The 16,678-nt window shown below is 52.1% G+C and overlaps 1 long non-coding RNA gene and 1 other non-coding gene across 2 annotated transcripts; both read right to left on the bottom strand.

Annotated features, from left to right (window-relative positions):
* Positions 1-4,577: 4,577 nt before the first annotated feature.
* Positions 4,578-6,921, bottom strand: LOC142859810 (uncharacterized). The gene is made up of 2 exons (XR_012912256.1): positions 6,513-6,921; positions 4,578-4,714 (listed from the first exon to the last, which is right to left on the bottom strand). It is a non-coding gene; the product is annotated as an uncharacterized LOC142859810 (long non-coding RNA).
* Positions 6,290-6,476, bottom strand: LOC142832058 (small Cajal body-specific RNA 16). The gene has a single exon (XR_012907149.1).
* Positions 6,922-16,678: the final 9,757 nt, after the last annotated feature.

Here is a 16,678-nt window from a genome sequence, read left to right as displayed (position 1 = left end):
AGTGATGGGCTTGGTGGTGGAGAGCTTGCTTAGCATTCTCGGGGGCGGTTTAAGCCCATCGCATCAAGACAGCGTACTTGAGAAAGTCAGGGTCTCGCTGTCACACAGTTGCTTTGCCCAAGGTGACTGATGGGGGCTGCGTTCTATCCGTATTGCCTAACAGTTATGTAATGCTCCCTGCTGACAGTCTGGGGACAAATGACCTTCCAATGACTTACACACATGCAAAGACAGAGCTAGTTTTCTGCTGTTGCTGCATAATTGATCTGGAAACAAAACCCAGAACAAATAGTTAGTCTTTGTGGATCACGCAGAGCCCAGACAGGCCTCCACTTGTGCAGATTCTAAGAGAATCTTTCTGTGGTTTTCTGTAGCACTTTAAACAGCGACTCAAGCCAAACAAGCACATCCAGTTTTCGTTGAAACGCTAAATCCTAAGGGCTTCCCACCCATGAGCAACAGGGGCAGGCAGGGGTAGGAAGGAGCAAGGGCACCAGCTGGGGTCGGAGGCCCAGGCCTGTGATCCCAGCTACCCCTGGAGAACATGGCAGGTCACTCACAAGTCCAAGGCCTGGCAGTCTAGGCTACAGAGCGGTGAGCTGAAGGCCAAACTCTGCGACATCTCGAGATTATCTCAAAATAAAGAGTAAAACTGCAGGCGCGGCACCACACACACACACACACACACACACACACACACACACCCCAGCAGCAGCAAGCTGGAGGCAGCAGGCTTCTAGATATGGTGAACGGACAGGGCTTTGTGTGGCATTGACTGACTTTACCTGACATCCCTCAGGAACAGACTGGGGGTCTTCTCAGTGGGCATTGTTCTTCAGGATAAGAAGAAAGGCTTCTCACAAAAGCTCCTTCATGAGGGGTGAGCTTTCCTGCACCCTCTAAAGAAAGCTTGGACAGATTTTAGCTCCATTTCCCAGGAAGCTAAAGCCTCCCTCTTTGGAGTGTTGGCCCTTAGGAGACCGGCCCAGCACTTCCAAACCCCTTCTAGTCTGTCTACAGAGCCGGCCTTCTGTCTGAGAGGGGCTCTTCCTGCCTTCCCCACTTACTCTCTGACCTTAGGTTTTGCTAAAGGTCACCTCCCTGGCATTTCCTGGCTTCCCTATCTAGGCCTGGAAACCCCAATCCCGCCCTCCCCAGCCTCCTGGCTTTCCTTTCCCACACCTTCTCTTCTGATTTTCCCATCTTCCCCCAGGGATCGGAAGTTCCCAGAGGGCATCTGTAGCCTGGTGAGGCCAGCAGTTAGTGTCCAATTAAACTTCATTGGGATCCATCAGGAAGCTCAATTAAATGTGTTTGATACATCAGAGAGGCGTTAACCAGGCTCAGAGGACCACACTTCCTCATCCTGCCTCTACTTTCCTACATCCCTTTTCTGGGGAACGGAAATCAGCAATCTAAACCACGCTGGTTCCCTCTCATACTTTCAACGTCAAGTACAGGGTGTTCTTGCTTCGGATGTTTCTGAACCAGCGGTCCTCAAACTTCCTAACGCTGAGACCCTTTAATACAGTTCCTCGTGTTGTGGTGACCCCAACCATAAAGTTATTTTCCCTGCTACTTCATAACTGTAATTTTGCTACTGTCATGAATGGTAATGTAAATAATTTTTGAGATAGAGTTTTGCTGAAGGCATTGTGACCCACGGGCTGAGAACCACTGTTAACCTTTAGGGCTCAGGGAATCCACACATTGGTACGCACGACACAGGATACAGTGGAGTGTCTTTGTGTGGAGACACACATTAGCATATGCCCTTGACCCCAGCTGTACGAGCCCAGGCCGCGGTCAGCTGTTCCGGGACACAAGCATTTCCCAGGAACTGAGCACAAATGGGACCAGCTGATGGATTCCTAAGCAAGGGCCCCTCCCTGCAGCTGCAGCTCCCACGTAGCTTTCTCCTGAAAAAAGTCTTGGCTTAAAAAGAACCCTGGGCTTTGAAGGATCAGCTGCTGCGAAGAGTGCCCGGCGTACAATTGCGCCCTCTAGTGGACGAGACGAGAAGCTAAAAATCCCACTTCGCCAACAATTTCAACTATCTAAGGACTTCTTTTTGCCTGTGGGTCACAGGTTTTTTTTTTCCTCAAGTGCTGTCCACCTTGCTTTTGAGACACACCCTCCTCCCCCACCAGTCGGGAACTCACCAAGTAGGTTACTCCAGAGACCAGTGAACTCTAGGGACCTGCCTGCCTCTGTCACGTGCCACCACGTCCAGCTTTTACTTGGGTTGTGGGATCAGACAGAGGTCCTTGGGTTCACCAAGTGCGTTGCCAACTCAGCTATCTCTCAGCACTAAGGCCTTCTTGACCACAGATTTCACGGGCCGGCCCTAATCCTCATGGAATCCAGAGATGGCCAGAGATTCAGGCCTGTCCAGGAGAGGCGGAGACCTCATCTCAAGCATGCCTGTGTCGTCTGGTGTCAACTAGTCAGTGGCTAGGCAGGCCCAAGGTTGGGGGAGCAGGGGGTGGCTGGGAACTCTTCCAGCTGCGTGAAATGTTCCAACTTCCTGGAATCTGTGTTCCCCTGAGCCCCAACGGCAGCCAGCAGGCTAGTCACGGGAGCCTACCGCCCTGCACTCAATACTGACAACAGAGGAAGAGGCCACCTCAGGGCAGTGTGCTTCCGGGAGGGTTTGCACTGCAGCTCAGGCCACCCTGCCTCGTGACTGCCTCTCCACTACACATTTCCCTGCTCTGGGCCAACTTCTGCCTAAGGAATCCCCAAAGACACTCAGCGTGGTGGCTGAGGCCTGACCACGAGTTTGAGGCCAGTCTGGACTACAGTGTTTTGTCTTAGAAACCCAGCAGGATAGTCTGGAGGCTGTGCCTGTAATCCCAGCAGTGGGGAGGGTGTGGCAGGATGGTGGGGAGTTCAGCCTGGAATAAGTCATCCAGAACTGAATGTGAGATCCTGTCTCAAAAGCCCAGCCCAGTGAACCTGTCTGCTGCATCCCTTCCTTGGCTAACTGGAAGGACCGTGGGCTCTTGAGTAGCTCCACCCATCAGCCTTCCCCAGGCTATCAATCAGACACCCTGCTCAGAGGGGCCTAGGAGCTGATATTGAGTAAACTGGCAAACCAGGATGGCACTGGCCACCTGAGGACCAGCTGCCCAGACAAGTTCTGGGGGCAGACTGGAGCCACCATGAAGACGCCACATTCTGTGGGCAGGAAAGACACCCTGCTCTAGGATGAGTCAGGGACATGCCACCAAACAGTCTACTCCAGAAAGATCAGCACAAACTATTTTTTCCAGTGAACATTGCATCTTGACACGTTAATTTAGGCAGCAAACAGTCTTTTTCTAGCGACAGCACGTAGCCAACGGGATGCTTTAGTGAGAGCCAAATGCGAACACTGAGGCCATGCCAGGGTCTGCCGCTACTGCAGCTCCGTCTCGGAAGCACTGGGCTCCTTCATGGGAGGGACCCACTGTCACATCCCTGTATCTGGGCTCTCCCGGTCCACAGGGAGGGGACATGCTCAGGCCCACAGGGCGGCTGGTGCCAGAGCTGGGACACGAAGAGAGACCCAGGTGTTTCTGCCTCCATGCTGAGCCCTTCCTAGGTCACCTAAAGGGCTGCAGGACACCAGAAACGCCCATGGTGCCTCCACCTTAGCTTTAAGTCCTTCATGTTGGTTGGTTGCAAAAGCTGAAAACCTTACAGCTGGGTAGGTCTCAGGAGTTAGCTGGATAATGGGAAAAGACTGCAAACAGGCCCAGGCACAGCAAGCTGATCTTCCACACCGGGCAAACAGCCGGAGCACAGTGTGGAGACAAGCCACACTGGCTTTGTTCCTGTAAACAACCAAACTCTCCACTGCCAGCAGCGTACCCAGTCTGTGACACGGTCCCCTAGACGAGCAATCGGGCAGAGTGGGGACAACGGTAGTTCTGATCCTGCTGGACACTGGGCCAGAGGAAACACAAAAGAATGACCCCCAGATGCCATGACCCTGACCCTACAGAAAATACAGGGTCCCTACCACCTACCTGCAAGGTAGGACAGCAAGAAATACCCACGCACACATACTTTAAAGAAAAAGAGGAGCTGGGCGGTGGTGGCGCACGCCTTTAATCCCAGCACTTGGGAGGCAGAGGCAGGCGGATCTCTGTGAGTTCGAGACCAGCCTGGTCTACAAGAGCCACAGAGAAACCCTGTCTCGAAAAACCAAAAAAAGGAAAAAAAAGAAAAGAAAAAGAGGCATACCAGTGGGTTTCAGTAACCCCAGGGCACACGGGGGGCAGAGTCCGTCTGCTAACTCCTATGGAGATGAGAGGAGCGTGGATCCCAGAAACCTCACACCTTACTTTCCTGGACAACACTGTGCCCCTAGCACCTACACTCCCTATAAAACTTTTAGCTGTGTGCTTTGTACCCCCAACAGCTGGGAACAGGGCCACTTAACACGCGTTGGCCAAACAAACCCACACTGGACACAGAAACTGGGCGGTGGTGGTGCATGCCTTTCACCCCAGCACCTGGGAGGCAGTGGCAGGTGGCCAGGCCAGTCAGCTTCACAGCGAGACACTGTCAGACAAGCAATCCAAACAGAGTGTGGCCAAACTCCATTTATTTAGAGTCACCACACAAAGCAGTCTTCAGCTGGCGAGCACCACGCCAGCAGGTTCAGGGGCACGCAGCAGGCCCAGGTTCTCACTCAGTGCACACTATAATCTTCCAGTCGGATGACCTGAAACAAGAAAGCAGATGCCATCAGACTTCACCCCACAGGACACCGCCTCATCCCAGGTGGGTGTATGAGGTGCCAAGGCTTCCACTGGCACCCAGGGCTGGCCACTCCCCAGGTCAGTGACCCCCCGAGCTTCCGCTCTTCAGGGTTAACTGTGGGCCTTCCTGGGGATCCTGCGGGTCGACAGCCATGAGCAGGGCCTCTGGTGACAAAGGACCCTGTGGTTTCATCCCAGTTTTGACTTTCCTCCTCCCCTCCATCCCTGTCCTCAGTGCTTGTACTTCCTGTCCCGTCTGTACCTCCCTGGCAGGACCACAGTCCTGGCGTGTCCTCACGTGTGGTCTCTTTCCTGCTGTCGTACACTATTTATTGATGTCTACTTGGACATCTGAGGTCTATGGGACTCAGACATACTAAGCACATGCTCCACCACCGAGCCACACCCCAGCAAGGCCCACAAGGCCCTTGAAAGCATGAAGCATGCCTTAACTACGGCAGATTCCTGTCACCACGCTTTTGGAGGTGTGCCAGACCCGGGAACTCCAACATGGTGACCACTGGTCCCATGTAGCTATGTAAAATACAAATTCTAGTCCCTCACTACAAAGACAGCTACGGGAGGCCCCTGGTTGCCTGGGAGTCCGGGTGAAATATTTCTTTCTTTCTTTCTTTTTTTTTGATTTTCGAGACAGGGTTTCTCTGTAGCTTTTGGTTCCTGTCCTGGAGCTAGCTCTTCTAGACCAGGCTGGCCTCGAACTCACAGAGATCCGCCTGCCTCTGCCTCCTGAGTGCTGGGATTAAAGGCGTGCACCATCACCGCCCAGCTTTGGGTGAAATATTTCTATCATCAGAATTTGTCTGGTCGTACTGTGTCTTATAGAGTAATGTCTGAACTCACAAATGTACACGTCTTTTTGTTCAAACTTGACATGGAGCGGAGCATGTACCTAGTAAGTAGAGTACTTGCCTAGCATGTAAAAAGCCTTGCGTTTGCAGGGCGGTGGTGGTGCACACCTTTAATCCCAGCACTCGGGAGGCAGAGGCAGGCGGATGTCTGTGAGTTTGAGACCAGCCTGGTCTACAAGAGCTAGTTCCAGGACAGGCACCAAAAACTACAGAGAAACCCTGTGTGTGTGTGTGTGGGGGGGGGAGCCCTGGGTTTGATCCCCAGCACATGAACCAGGTGTGGTAGAGGGTGCCTGCAACCCAACAATCTGGGTGTGGAGGAGGGAGGATCAGAAGTTTAAAGGCTATCCTTGGCTATATAACAAGTTCCAGGGCAGCCTGGGTTAAATGAGACCCTATCTTAGAGTGTAGCGATGCTATCGCTGGAGGGCTGGCTCAACAGTTAAGAGCACTTGCTGCTTCTACAGAGGACCTGGGTTCAGTTCTACACTGGGGCTCACGTCTGTAATCCCACTTCCAGGGGATTTTGGTACACCTCCTTTAACCTCTGAGGGCGCCGGGCAAACATTCATACATGTTAAAAAGCTAAATCTATAAGGAGGGCTGGAACAATGGATCACATCTTTACTTTTGAAGGAAATAAGCGACATCCGACGGTGCTAGCAAGGGTCCTGTTTGCAGTATCATACATGATCACCAAACTGCTGCTAGGATGCTCACACCTGTTACTGCAAATTCCAACCCCAGGGAACGTGTTCCTCTGGGGATTTTCTTTAGGTCAAGGTCGGGCTGTCTGGTACAAGGCTGCACCCACCTCGGGCAGGTTCAGCCACACAGGAGCCTTTCCCCAGACCGTCCAGTTCAGGACATTGGAGCTGCGGGGCTGACATACCTGGGTCACCCACGCTGAGGTCACCTGAAACTCCTCGGAGGAGAAAAGCGTTACTGCATGACTTCGTTCAGTCGCGGGGGGCTGGATAGTTCGCTTTCTAGGTGGGGAAAAAGAGGCATACAACTGAGTTTAAGTGGATGGCCTCGTGTGTGTGGCAGGCACACTGGAGACGCCCGGGCACCGCGCAGCCCTGCCACCCGCCGCCCATCCCGCGGCCGCCTGCGCGCCCAGCCAGGGTCAGGCTCCTCCCGGAAGCGGCTTCCGCAGACGGAGCGGCTTCTCGAGCCCCAGGAGGGATTTCCGGAGCCCCGACTGCAGGACCCACGGCGCCTCCACGCCGCGACACAGAGATTAGCTCCCCCTCAATACGAAGCGCGCGGGTTCCTCTCCCCCGGCGGAAGCAGCTCCCCAAACGCACTTCCGACCGGAAGTGAAGACTTACCATCGAGACTGCCGCTAGAGGGTCGCTCTGGCCTTTCGGTCATCCAAAGACGCCTTAAAGGAGCCGCGCGGTCCGACCGGGGTCCCAGCAGCTAGAGACCCCGAGGCTGCCGGGCCTCGTCTAGAGGGGCACAAGCGGGAGGGACGTCCTACCCGTGGGCACCAGGAGCTGGCCGCTGTTCCTTTACCTCTCCCTCAGCCCTGTACAGGACATTGGGCCGATGGTACATTCCTAAAAGCTGAAGTTCCCGAGGGGTCAAGTAGCTTTTTCTGAACTCTGCAAACCATCCCGGGTGTGGCAAACCGGGTTGAATCCCAGCCGATCCTGCTGCAAACCTGTAACCCTCCATCACAGCATGAACCCCTCATTGGGATCAATTGACCGTCCATGAAGTCAGCACCCTCCCTCCTGCTCCGATGACTCCCCCAAAGTCGCACCTCTGAAACGGGAGTGGATCTGGAAACAAGCCTTCAACGGTGTGTGTGTGTGTGTGTGTGTGTGTGTGTGTGTGTGTGTGTGTGTGAATGGGGATGTGTCCAGTCAGTCTGTCTGTGCAGGGACACCTTCTTTCCAGGAATTCTCTTTCACAGTCGCATGGAGCCCAGGCTGACCTGGAACTTCATAGGTAGTTGAGGATGACTTTGAACTCCTGATTCTCCTGCCTCTGCGTCCCAGTGCTGGGATTTCAAGTGTTGTAGCATCCTATTTGGCTGCTGTTGATTCTTGGTATGAGTCTATCCATCGGATAGTCTTGAAGACACTTGGAAACTATTGTGAGAGAAAGTCCGGGAGGTTTCCAGTACAGCCCACCCCCCTTCTCTGCCCTATTGTTTTAGTTTCGTCTGCTCCTCACTTAGCTTTGGTTGTCTGGTTTTGCTGCTGGAACAACTTTGTTTGGTTTTTCTCCAGTTATCAGCTTACTTGATCATTGAAAATGTTATTAGGACAAGTTCAGCAGCACTAACAGGTTTGGGAACAGTGGCTTTCGGCGGCTGGCATCGGCCCCTTTGTGGTGGGAGTAGAAGTTGGGTCCCCGGGAGGAGTCTCCAGTCCCCTGTGTCCTTAGGCTAGGAACACACCAGTCAGTGAGCTCCACTTGAGGGACGGGCTTCCTACCCTGTGTTGCCCAGGCTGGCTCAAACGATTCTCCTGTCTGAACCTCCCAGGTCACGGGCTACAGGTGCCCTGTGATGGCGACATGTGGACCAGCTGAGCTGTTTCTGCCACTTGGAGGCAGAGAAGGACAGTTCTCAACGTTAGCAGGGCCGGGCAAGCATAAGCGGAGAACGCCGCGGAACACAAGATGCATTCCACGGTCCCGTGTGCCCCCTGGTGGTGCCTCTGAGAAGTGCAGCCTGTCAGACCGTACCTTTCGAGGTCAGAAATGGACCAGACCTCTGTCCTGGCCTATGACTCTCTTCCCTCCTACTTTCCCCTTTCAGCCTCATTAGAAAAACAACAACAACAACAACAAAAAACCCGGCTCGCCTCTTCTCACAGAAATGCATTAAATAGCCCACGGAGAGGTGTGTGAGGACGAAGAGTGTGGAGTTTCCCAGCTTAGAAGAGAGGGAAATATTTGACGACATCCAGCTGCTGGGTTTGAAAGTGGAGGAACGAGCCACAGAGCAAGGAGCTCTGGCAGCCCAGTGAGGCTAAAAGCAGCGACCAGAGGGCAGCCAACACCTGCTTGATCACAACTAGCTACGAGGGAATTGGCAAATCAAGCCTTTTAACTGGGGCTCCAGGTGAAGCCAGGCTAGAGACACCCCAAAAGCAATGGCAAGAGAGTGGCCTTAAAATATCCTGACGGGGTCAGCGGGAACTCCCAAGAAAAGAGCCCTGAGAGCCAGGGTAGATCAACCAAATCACTATGAGGGGAGCTGACATAGGAACCGTGTGTTGGTTAGGGTTCTCAGAGGGAGAGCAGAGAACGGGTCTCTATGTATCAAAAGGGGGCTCAATTACAGTGGCCTAGAGGCTGTGGTTCAGCTGGTCCCACAATGGCTGTTTCCCGATGGAAAGGCCAAGAGTCCAACGGTTCAGTCCATGAGGCTGGATGGCCCAGCTGGTCATCAGCACACACCGGAATCCTGAAGGCTCAGGTTCTAACACCGGCACAGGAAAGCCTTGGCGGCAGGATAGATGAACTTGCCGGGGAGAATGAGGGCAAGCAGGCAAAAAGCAAGAGCTTCCTTCGTCCACGTCACTTTATGTGGGCTGCCACCAGGTGTGGCCCAGGGTTAGGGTGGGTCTTCTCGCCTCAAATGGGCAAGCAAAAGCCCCCTCACAGGTGCAGTCGGCTGCTTGGGTTTTAGCTGACTTCAGCTGCAGTCCAGTTGGTCCTAGGAAGAGGCATTCTGTCCAGGTGTGCCCATGAGCAGTGGAAAGGCTGGAGAGTTTACATAGGAGTTTGAGGGATTTAGGTTGGTGATGTGGCTCACGCGCAAGGTGGTGGGTTCATTCCTAAACATGGCAGAAGTGAGTTCCTATCTCCAGAAGGGGAGGGGCTGCTGCAGGTGTCTGTGTCTCTACTGCAGATGCAGGGTGCACAGGGGAGGCTGCGGGGTGCCCTGCAGTGGTGGAGCACTGTCTGCAGGAGGGGGGATGGGTGCTTCTTCAGAATGTCGCTGCTGTGTGTACTGAGGACCCTGCACAGGGCAGGATTCGGGCGTCATGGGCTCAGTTACTGATCTTGAATCCTCACTGCTTGGCTGTGTAGGGCTTGCACCACTGTGATTAGGGCTCCTTTCCTATTATATTATATTATATATTTATTTATTGTACTGGAATAGGACCTGGGGCCTTGGCATTTGAATCAAGCACTCCTGTGCTGAGCTGCATCCCTAGACCTTCTGCCCAATTTTAAAACAAAATATCCGAGTAGGTGGATGAGATGGCCCTGCAGGAAAAGGTGCTTGTTGCCAAGACTAACGACTGGAGTCTGATCTCCTTTGAAAGGGAGCTGTCTGGGTCCTTTCCCATTGCTATGGCTTGAATGTGAAAAGTCCCATGTAGGCTTGTGGTTTTAATGCTTGGTCTCCAAACACTGGTTCAATTTCAGGTTCTAAAAATTTTGGGAGGTGGAACCTTACTGGAAGAAGTAGATTACAGGGGGCAGTTCTCTATCCCTTCATCCTCTGCTTCCTGCTTGGCTAGGATGTGCTAATCTTTGGGAGAAGGAAGCCAGAAGGAGGAGGAACCTCTGCAGCTGAGCACTTTCTTTCACATAATTCCTTTTCAACAGACTCTAATTTTCCCAACTAAACAATTCCTGTCCACAAATAACCTCCAGATCTGTGCCTGGAGCCCCCCATAGGGTTTGTTCAGGGAGATCCTAGGGCAGCAGAGGGAGGCCAGAGAAGGGAGCCTGGGAGGAAGGGGGCCTGAACCAGGTCCTAGGGAAAGTGGGAGGGGTCTTCCCAGGTAGCAGGAAACCACTGAGGGAGCCCAGCAAGATGCCCAGGGGACTGACAGAGGGAATGAGGAAGGGGCTAAGGGCTAGAGACAGTCGGGCCTGGAGAGCCAGTAGCTTCCATTTGAGAAGGCAACATAGAGGAATTTTGCTAGACAGAGACATGGTCATTATGTTCTCTTTAAATATTTTTAGATTTATCTAGTCATTTACTTTTGAGATAGGGCCTCATTATGTAGTTTTGTCTGTCCTGGAACTATGTAGACCAGACTGGGCTTGAACTCAAAGAACTCTTATCTGCCTCTGCCTACCAAGTGTTGGGATTAAAGGCATGCACCACCACGCCCAACTTAGATTTATTTGTTTATATGTATGTGTACTACTCGTGTGCAGTACCCATGGGGGCCAGAAGAGGGCGTCAGGTCTCCTGGCACTGCAGTTACAGGTGATTCTGAGTAGTGATGTGGGTACTGGAAACCGAATCCGTGTCCTCTGGAAAAGCAGCTAGTGCTCTTAACTCCTGAGCTATCTCTCCAGCCCCCATATTAGGTCCTCTTTAGAGAAACCACGCTCCCTCCTTTGGAAGAATTAACTCAGGGAGGGTCTCAGCCAATCAGAGCCTCACTTGCCCAGGCCTGAGCCAATCAGAGCAAGACATACCTTGGAAGACCTGATAGTTTCGAGATCATGTGCCCCAGAATGGTTGCCTGGGAGGAAAGCAAGTACTTTTTCTGCTTCCTGGATCAGTGGTTCTCCTGCCCACATTTTATTGCTGCTTTGGGCGAGAGAAGAGGTGTGCAGCTTTGTTTTTTTTTTTTTCTTCCAGCCATCCTTAATGGAATAGGCATGCTAGATAAAATACAGGAAGCTCAATTAAATCTGCATTTCAGTTAAACAATCACGGGTGGGGTGGCACTTGCATGTGTGTTTACATTAATCACAAGTGGGGTGACATTTGTGTATGTGTTTACATTAATCAGGGGTGGGGTGACATTTGCGTGTGTGTTTACATTAATCACGGGTGGGGTGACATTTGTGAGTACATTTACATTAGTGCATTGTTAGTCTAAAGTCGAAACAAACAATTCATATTCCCATCTCCATTTTAGGACAGAGGCTGCCCAGTGGAGGGTCTGATGGGCTGGTGAGGAACCTAAGAGTGGTGTTTGGCTCACAGCTTCTGAAGTTACGATGAAGTTACAGTCCATCTTGGCAGAGGAGGTGTCCCAGTCTTTGGATTTTTCAAGACATAATCTCTTTATGTATCCCTGGCTGTCCAGACCAGGCCAGCCTCAAACTCACAGAGACCCTCCTGCCTCTGCCTCCCAAGTGCTGGGATTCAAGGTGTGGCCACCACACCCTGCTGTCCTAGTGAGCCTTAGCTGTCACTCAGCGACAACCTAGAGTCACCTGGGAAGGGAGTCTCACTTGAGGGAGTGCTCAGAGCTGACTGACCAGCAGGTGTGGCTACAGGACAGGTGCAGAAGGGCCCAGCCCACCGTGGGCAGCCCCATTCCCTGGGCAGGTGGTGCTGGGCTAGCTAAGCATGGGTCTCTGAGGGAACCAGCAGGCAGTGTTCCTCCATCATAGATGGTGTAAACTTCTGCTATGAGTTCCCTGCTCAGAAGCAACGCTGTGTGTAACAACTCGCAGGCCCGCCCTCAGGCTCCTCTCAACAACGAATTGTGACCTAAAAGTCTAAGCCAACCTCTGTCTCCTAAGTTGCTGCTGGCCATGGTGTTTGGCACAGTAAGAGAACGCAACCAGGAAAGAGGCCTTGGCAGATCAGGTCCATGAGGGTGGGGGTGGGGAGAGAGAGCTAGGTGGGATCTGGCTGCTGGGGTGATGCTAAGAGAGGGGTCTTCCAGACCCGGCACCCCAGACCCACCACTCTCTGCCAGCTCTCTCCCAGAGCTCAGGAGTTAAGGCCTAGCGGAGGCCCCACAGCCTGCTTAGAATGCAAATTAAGTCATAGGCACAAAAGGAGACCTATTCTTGCACACAGCTTTCTCTACTTCAAGAACATCACAATATTTACCCTGAAATCATTCCAGGATTAGACCGGTTTCGATTTCATGTTGACATACAAATGGAACTAATTTGGGCGGTGTCCCCTGAGTCACCTTTGCCCAGCACCTGATGGACAGTGGTCACATGGGTCACACGGCGGTTACATGGCGGTCACACGGTGATACAGCCCGTGAGCTCAGGCAGGGATGAGCAGATAGACACGGGTGACAGGCTAGGACTCAGGGGCGTTCTCACGGGGAGGGGGGTGGAAGGAGGCCAGAGAGAGACTCTGCAGACAGTTGAAATCATTTAAGGTTCCATTCTTCTCTCCCCAGAGGCTCCCATTTTTCAGGCTTCAGCAGGGATGTTGGTGAATGCCAGTGCTCAGGCAGACTCAGCAGTCAGGGGCTGGTGGCAGTTGGTGTGTGAAGATGGCATGTCACCCGGCTTTCTGCTCTCACGAGGTCTCCTCACATAAGTGACGGTCGGAAGGAAGAGGGTGATTGAGACCACAGTCCTGGTACACGCCATTTCCTCTGGCTCCTGGGAAGGCCTGTGAGGAAAGTCCTGTGGAGCTGGGGAAAAGGAGAGCCACCGAATCCGGACACGGGTCACTAAAGGTCACCCCACCTGGACCAGGGTTCTCTACCTGAGCACCCAGTGGGAGAGATGCTACAAGAGGCCACATCAGTATCCTCTGCAGGATAGAGTAGAGGTAAAATGTCAACGGAACACCAGTGTCTACTCTGCTCTAACGCTGTCCCCGTAGGACACCTTGCTGACGGGCCGCTGAGAGGGGTCGTTTTTTGTTATTGTTGTCATAACAAAATTCCAGAGGTGAGTACTGTGGTAAAGAAAAGAGGTTCACTTAGCCCCCTGTCCCAGAGCTCTGGCATCGACTTGGCTCTGGTAAGGGCCTCATGGGGTACAGGGAGAGATTGCATTGGCAAACAGGAAGCCAGAAGGACCCTGGGGTTCCACAATCCCGCCGGTGAGTATATCCTGGTGTTCTGAACACCTCCCAGCAGGCATGACCACTTATAACTTCCAACACACAAACCTGTGGAGACACAACCCAGCATGGCGGTGCGCAGGAATCACGTACATATTTGTTAATTGCTACCTTTGGAGGAGTCAGACTCCACGAGGGTTGGGAAGAGGTGTGTGTGTGCATGTGTGCGCATCCATGCGTGCATGTGCACGTGTGTGTATGTGTTTGTACATGTTCATGAGCATGTTTGTGCATGTGAGTGTATATATGCATGTCCAGGTGTGTGCATCTGTGTGTGTGCATGAGCATGTGTGTGCATTCATGTGAGCATGCATATGTGCATGTATATGTTGCATTGTGTGAGCATGTGTGTGCATGAATATGTGTATGCCTGTATATGTGCATGTATTCATGTGTGCTTTCATATGTGCATGAGCATGTGTGTGTGCTTGTGTATGTGCATGTTGTGCATTCATGTGAGCATGTGTGTGTGCAAGTATATGTTGCATTGCGTGAGCATGTGTGTGCATGTCTATGTGCATGTGTGTGCATTCGTGTATACATGTGCATGAGCTTGTGTGCGCATGTGTTTGTACTGTGCATGAGAATATATGTGCATTTGTGAATGCATTGCATGAGCATCTGTGTACATGTGTGCACATGTATGCTATTGTGCATGTGTGTGCTTGTGTAGGACAAAGGACAGCCTGAGACGACATCTTTGGAAACACCATCAACTTTGCTTGAGCAGGGTCCCTCACTGGCCAGGTACTGGGAGCCCCAGGGGCCTGGTTTTCTCTGCCTCCCCAGCGCAGGGAAGGCAGGCGTGCACCACCATGCTTTTTACTTGGGTTTTAGGGACTGGATTTAATGTTTGAGCCCTTGGGGAAAGTTGAAGCATGATTAATAAAAATTCAAGGAGGGCTGGAGAGATGGCTCAGTGGTTAAGAGCATTGCCTGCTCTTCCAAAGGTCTGAGTTCAATTCCCAGCAACCACATGGTGGCTCACAACCATCTGTAATGGGGTCTGGTGCCCTCTTCTGGCCTGTAGGCATACATACAATAGTATACATAACAAATAAATAAATAAATATTTTGAAAAAAAATTTAAAAAAAAAATAAAAATAAAAATTCAAGGAGTGAAATTGGAGTTCAACCTGAAGATCTGGAAAACAAAGCGGTCAGCCGCTGGCTCTTCCCGTGACCGGAATGGCGATTTGGTCAGCCGCTGGCTCTTACCGTGACTGGAATGGCGATTCGGTTGCCGCTGGCTCTTCCCGTGACCGGAATGGCGATTCTGCCTCCAGGAATCTTAGAAGCTGACTGAGAGCTGTCTCCTCCCAGTTTATAATCCTCTCTAGGGCTGGGATTAAAGGCATGAACCACTGGCATTAAAGGTGTGCACCACCCAGTTTCTGTGGCAACTTGTGTGGCTACTGGGATTAAGGTGTGTGTTATTGTGACCTGGTCTGTAAGGCTGGCCAGTGTGGCTGTTTTACTCTGAACTTCAGGCAAGCTTTATTTATTAAAATACAAATGCAGATTTTATTTTTATTTTATGTGTATGACTGTTATGTCTGCATGCGCGTCTACATGTGTGGTTAGTGTCCACAGCCAGAAGAGGGTGTTGGATCCCCTGGAACTGGAGTTATAGATTGTTGTGAGCGGCTGTGTGGCTGTTGGGAACTGAACCAGGGTCCTGTGTAAAAGAAGTCAGTGCTCTGAACCCCTGAGCCCTCTCTCCAGCTCTCGACAGCTCAGCCGAATGAAGGCAGGCTGATAGCAAGTCACTGTTTCCTTAAGGTGTTTGCTGGGCTACAAGGTGTTTGCAGATCTTTTCTTGCTTAAATGGCCTTGATAACCCGAGGTCTCAGTGGCTTAGACTGTCCCCGAGGCTAGCTACCACTGTCACCCGTCAGATTGCTGTGAGGATTCGGCAGGGACAGGACAGCTTAGCCTCAGGGCCATCAATCTCCACACTGAAGGGGCCTCTTAATCACAGCTGTGAGACAGCCTGACAAAGCCTTCGGTCGCGGGTGAGCAGAGACACAATTGCAGCCTTAGCCCTGAGAGGCCGACAGAGACTGCACCGGAGCACAGTTCAAGTGCAGCTCTCAGACGCTAAGTGCTATGTAGGGCCATCACTGTTCCTCACCCTGGCACTTTTAGGTGGAAGTGGGTAACAGAGAGGGGTCCTTCCTACGTCTCTGCATCCCCCACCTGCTTCCTGTCAAGCCACAATGGCCCTAGACCCCACTGTAATTTCCGCTTGTGCTGGAGCCTTGCTTCAGCCGGGAAGGGGATGATTGATCCTCAACACTGCTCGCGGCGTGAGTGTGGGAATCCAAAGCCCTGGCAAGCGGCGGAATGTTCATCCCTAAAGCTTCCCTCAGGACCGGGAGACGGAGAGAAAAAAAATGGGATGGAAGAGATGAAAGGCCTTTTTCCCTCCAAAATTGGAACCACGCTTCAGATGAAATAATGTGTCTTGGAGGTTGCGATAAGATAGAAGAGAAAATTGCTGGAGACGTGTTCAGGGCTGCTCCTGGCGCTTATCTTCCTGTGCCCCTGTCAATCCGAGACGGTGTTTGCTGCTGATGAGAAAGCTGGGAATACGGAACAAAGGCTGCCTTAGAAACATGGGCTCGGAGAACATTAGCCCATTTTTTAAAACGTTTAACTTCATGGCTTCCATACGTATATGGTTGTTTTCTGATTCTGAGAGGCAGCTGGAGGGAGGAAACAGAGTGTGGCCGCCAGTTAGCACCATGTCTTGCTGGCTTGCCTAATTGCTGTCTTTTGTTGAAGCCTAAACACATTTTCCAAGCCACTTGGCTTCTAGGATGCTGTGTGTTTCACTGGACTGCAATGTTCTTGATGTTTTTGCAACACCAGCAATTCCAGAGACCCTTGTGTGGTGGCAGAGGGAGGCGGTCGTGACCGCGGGCATGGTGATCCGCCAGGGAGCTCCAACTGCACCTTCCTGGCTTTAGGCAAAAGATGTCACCGACTGTGACAAACATGCATAGGTTGAAGTCCTAATCGCCAGTACCCCTGATTTGTGACCTCGTTTAGAAATAGGGGCTTATTTTATCTTCAGTTCTGTGTGTGCTCATGAGTGTGTGTATGAGAATAGGCGCTCGAGGCCCTGGGTGGCCCTGGAGCTGGAGTTCCGGGATTGTGAGCTGCCCGCCATAGGTGCTGGAACTGATCTCGGGTCCTCTGCCTTGTGCTCTTAACCGCTGAGCCATCTCTCCAGCCCTGGAAGTGGAGTCTAGTTTTTCCTTTTTGTTTTTTATTTATATATT

This window comes from Microtus pennsylvanicus, chromosome 11 (genome assembly GCF_037038515.1).
Source record: "Microtus pennsylvanicus isolate mMicPen1 chromosome 11, mMicPen1.hap1, whole genome shotgun sequence".
Taxonomy (NCBI): domain Eukaryota; kingdom Metazoa; phylum Chordata; class Mammalia; order Rodentia; family Cricetidae; genus Microtus; species Microtus pennsylvanicus.
This window is presented reverse-complemented; position numbering and strand designations above follow the sequence as displayed.